We start from the raw sequence: 5,187 nt of genomic DNA, 5'->3' as shown, positions 1-5,187 counted from the left end.
AAATATGTCTTCAATATCGCAATTTAATTACATTTGGTCATTTAAAAATCTGATTTTTGCAGTCTTGTTAATCATTATATCGGTTAAACTTTAAAAATATGTCTTCAATATCGCAATTTAATTACATTTGGTCATTTAAAAATCTGATTTTTGCAGTCTTGTTAATCATTATATCGGTTAAACTTTAAAAATATGTCTTCAATATCGCAATTTATTTACACTTCGTTTTTTAAAAATGTTAATTTTTTGTAAGGTTATGTGTTGCTTGTTGAACTTTTTATACGAAGACAATATTTCTCCTTGTATTTTAGTAGTAGTTCCTACAAATCAAAAAAGAAGGCACCACAAGCTAAGGCAGAATGCGGGAGCGAGACAACTGCCAGGTTATCCAACCTTGTATTCTTGAATCATGATTTTTTGATAACCTGGACACAGTGAATTCTCTGGCAACTGATTGATCACCATACGAAGCGATGGGAAGCAACCTAATGTCAGTAAACGCTGCGCTAAGAAGGGCGTTTCGTTATCTTCATTCATTGAAGCGGAAAACGACATATGCATGTTCAGAAACAAAATTATTCAAAATCAGTGCATACCTAAAATTTTTCTAAAAAATCGGAATAAAAAGTTTAACATTTTTGGGTGTGATTGTTAAAGTTTGCTGAATTTTTATACCAATTTTTAAATGGGTATTTATGTGGTTCTGGTTATGTAATGTGCTAGAAAAAAAAATATAAACATCAAATAAACCAAAGAAAAGTGGCCAAAATGTAACTTAACTTAATCAGCTGACCACAAGTGAATGTATGTATATTGGACGCCGTGTTAACTATGTTTTTAGATTTTGGGTTTAAAGCACTTTAGCCGTTTGCCAAAGGCTGTTCTTTACATCACCAGCTCATATCTTTCCTACAGGGTATGGAATTCAATGCCTTTTCACTGTAGTTTTCCACATGCATACATACATAAATACATTCACACAAACATGCGCACATATCCACGCCACTCTTCCACCCATAAATTTCAACGTCTGCAACCAGGGGTGAAATTTGTAGTGACACATCTTTGCTTTGGTCGCCTTTGTTTTTTGTTTTTGTTGTTGTTTCTGTGGCGACCTACTCCTCCATGGACAAGGCTTTTCAGTCTGCTTTTTTGGCGTACGTGCGGTTTGTAACGACGCCCGGTTGTGCTATGACGCAGCAACAACAAATTATAAAAAATAACAGCGTAAATGCACATTACAATATTTCAGGTGCAAAAATGTATACAACTTTAAAATTCACTTTCGTTCAAGTATGTCCAAAAAAAAAATTATATTAAGTGTACATGCCAATAAGTGAATTTGTCGCGGAGAGGGTAAAGTAAACAGGTAACAAAAAAAAGATGCGAAGTCGGCTTGAAAAAGAGAACAGTGTTGCCGTTTTGATCCATATTCTTCAAAAGTGATACGTGCTTGTGCATATTTTCAGAAGATACTTTATTTTTTGCTCTTTTCGCGAGGTACTTAAATTTTTCGCCGTAGTACAAATTTTGATACATTTTAAAGAGAAAATATTTATGTATGTATGTATGTAGTGGCAGCTTTTAAAATTTGATCGAAAATACTGAAACATTTTGGGGTAAAATAAGCTTAAAGAAAAATGCTTTAAATGAACTACATATGTATGGTACGCAGTTCTTAAGAAATTTGCTATGCTTTCTACTACGGTTTTCTAAAGTTTTTTTGTTTGAAAAGAGAGCACAAAGCAGGCCTTGCTTGCAACAGAAATATATGCCCGTTCCATTATTTCTTGAGGAAAGAGTGAGGCAACCGGCTGGTGAAGTATCAGATTTCAAAATTCCTTGGACACACACACGAAATAATGGCAATTTTTTCTTGACCATTTCTTTCGAGAGCTGCATACTGGCCTTAAATATGTAAATTGACAGTCAGTGCATTGGCCTTAATTGAACTAAATTGTTGCATTGCCACTCATTGAGTATACATAAATACATACATATGTACTAAGGCTTTAAATCCCGAAGAATTTTAACAATCCCGGGATTTCGGGATGCGAAAAACTCTTATCTGGGGATCCTGGGATTTTTGGGGATTTTGACTTTACTAAACTACACAGATTCATTGTCGCCACAATTTTAATGCAACTTCTAAATATAAAGCAGGTTTAAAGTAAAAGGCTACATGAGAAAACGGCCCTTATCAGGCAGGTTCGGAAATTCACTTCCGAGTGCAAATCACTCAAATCCACTTTGAATCCAACTTTTGGTGTCCTGCATTTATCGTTTTTCATGTCAAATGCACGAGAGTTAATTTTTTCGTTTTCAACATCCCTTCCACTCTGTAAATAAATCAGTAAAAATCTGGGCTGTAATCCCGTTATTTCGGGACATCGAAAAGTGTCCGCGATACTGGGATGTCGGGATTCTGAATTTCGGGATTGAATGGCCTAATATGCACGTATGTACATTTGTGCATGTATAATGCTTGTGGAAGAATGAGACCTCGAGTGGCGCATATATAGTTTAATCTTAACAATTGACTTTTTCCGAATTTCTTTCCAACTAATGTAAGTATTTTTAACTGCCTACCCAAGCCACAGCTTTACCAACTAAAATTTCAGATTTAATTTAAAAACTGTTTTTATTTTTCTAATTATTTAATCCATTAGCATGGGTATGTTACGAATTTCCATACTTCAACAGCTTATCAGTTAGTAGGCTGTCATGCAGCTTATCAAAGAGACCCCGAATTACATATTTTACACATACAATTGGGGTATTCACAACAGTGTCGTAAGTGTTGCTGTATGTCGTAAACTTTAAATGCCTAAAAAGGATATTAAGGGGGTTCGCAAAGTACCACCAAATTAATATTAGGAATTTTCACAGTGTTAGAAAATAGTTGGTTGTCGTTTCATTTATTTAAGCTTTTAAAGTTTACGATATACAACAATACGACACTTACGACACCGTTGTGAGTCCCTCTAATATTTCACTCCGTTGCATTGTAAAAGCGATAACAAGTATGACAAACAGCCTACTAACCACATTATTGATAGCACTGTTTACAAAAATTTTACGTTTTTCAACAGATCTAAATAAATAAAATTATGTATTTATAGTTTCAGAGCAAATTTTTTTGTATATAAGTGCGTGTTAAATGCGTTAACATAAGGGTGCTCCAAAAATACATGCGGTGGGGAGGATGTTTAAAATCTTAAGCACTTACCCCCTAAGATTTTTCCAAATGGACAAAAATAACCGTATTTTTTTATTAAAAAAATATATATGTATTTAGAACTGCCCATGAAGCTTTCCATGTATTTCATATGGGGAAATTCTTGAAAATCAATATTTTTCGATCGGACAACTCTGTTTCCGATAATAATAGCCAATTGTTTATTTTACAATTTTTTAATACTAACTAGGTCGTACAGGCCCCCCAAAAGCCTTAAAAAATGCCCATAAAATAGTTAATATTAAAAAATGGTAAAACAAACAATGGGGTATTATAATTAAAAATCTTCTGAAAAGGAACAGAGTTTCCCAATTGAAAAATATTGAGATTCAAGATTTCTATACCATATCTATGAAAAAAATTATTTTTTTGTATCCATTTAGAAAAATTCTACATGGTGAGGGGTTAACATTTTGATTTTTTTTATCACCCTAGTGTGCATGCTTCTTTGCTCGTGCGTGGTGGGAGTTTTAGCTATTTACTGATAAATTTAAAAGAAATAGCAGAACTTTGATAATTAAATTAACAGGAGAGATATTTGATAGACCGAACTATTCGTTAAATTATTTACCTTAAATGATTTATAAAAAATGGTGTAATAAGTCAAAACAATTTAAATCGTATGTGGAACTAATGCGTGACTGAAGTAAAACGTTTTCTTCTTATAACGATTATAGCTCACCTTATTAATGATTATATTTCTGCATGGTAATTAAAAAATAACTTAATCTTAGTTTTTATCTTAATCCTAATCTTAATCTCATTATTAAACTTAATATTTATCTTTACCTTGATATTAATATTAATCTTTATCTTAATCGTTATTTTCCTCTTCATCTTAATCTTAGTCTTAATCTTAATCTGGGAATCTTCATATTCATATTCATCTTCATCTCCATCTCAATCTCCATAATCTTAAACTTAATCTTAAATTAATCTTAATACTAATCTTAGTATTAATCTTAATCTTAACCCTAATCTTTATCTTAGTACTAATCTTAATCTTAATCTTGATCTCAATCCTAATCTTAATCTCAATTTTAATCTTAACCTTAATCGTAATCGTATTCTTAATTTCATCTTAATCTTATCTGAATCTTAATCATAATCTTAACCTCAATCTCAATCTTACCTTAAACCTTAATCGTAGTCTTGATCTTATAAGTGCCACATCTTACAGGCAATCCTATACATCTCCACCTTCCCTTAGTTTCGACTAAGCAGTAAATTTCAGCAGTTCTGCGTTTGATTTATCTGAGCGAGGCTCCACCGCGTGGGACATAGTTTGTGCAGTTGGTTCTCGCTGATTCATTCGCTATCTCTTTCCCGAATGCGTATTAGAGTAATTTAGAATAAGTCTTAAATTGAGGCCAACTGTCTCCCACAGTCCTCCATTAGTTGTGACCGAAACGAAGAATAGGAGGGCACCTGAATTGCAATCTGGCTATCGGAGAAATTGTTCAGTTGCGTTCTCGCGAATAACTTCAAATTGAGCTGCTCAATGATAGTCCCCGCATTCCATTTCTGATTCTTCTGTAAATACAGCCATGGCCCCTAAACACTGGGACTCTACACAAATCCAGTCACTGTGGCTTGTAAATTTTTTATGAGGTTGTGGTTGGCCCAGGTCTTTGTAGATCTCATTGCAACCTTTACGCCAACAACAGCTTACCTCTGAGTCCGCTGACCGCCAGCACAACGCTCCATTAGGCAATATGGCTCGGACTATAATCCCCATCCGTTGCCCACTTTTGATTAATAGAGGGCAACCAATTCACCCTGTTAAAGATATCCAGTTATGTAACCTTGAATTTGGATTTAGTAAAATTTAGTGATTTTTAGTTGCCTTTAGATTCACACTAAGAGGAAGTCGGGTGGTTAACTGACTCAAAAGTGTCAGTTCTGGAGGGCTTTGATTTCCTCTTTTTTCACGTAGATTACCGCGCTTC

Source organism: Rhagoletis zephyria, unplaced genomic scaffold (assembly GCF_001687245.7).
Source record: "Rhagoletis zephyria isolate East Lansing unplaced genomic scaffold, Rhagoletis_zephyria_1.1 Rzeph_scaffold_00331, whole genome shotgun sequence".
Lineage (NCBI taxonomy): Eukaryota > Metazoa > Arthropoda > Insecta > Diptera > Tephritidae > Rhagoletis > Rhagoletis zephyria.
This window is presented reverse-complemented; position numbering follows the sequence as displayed.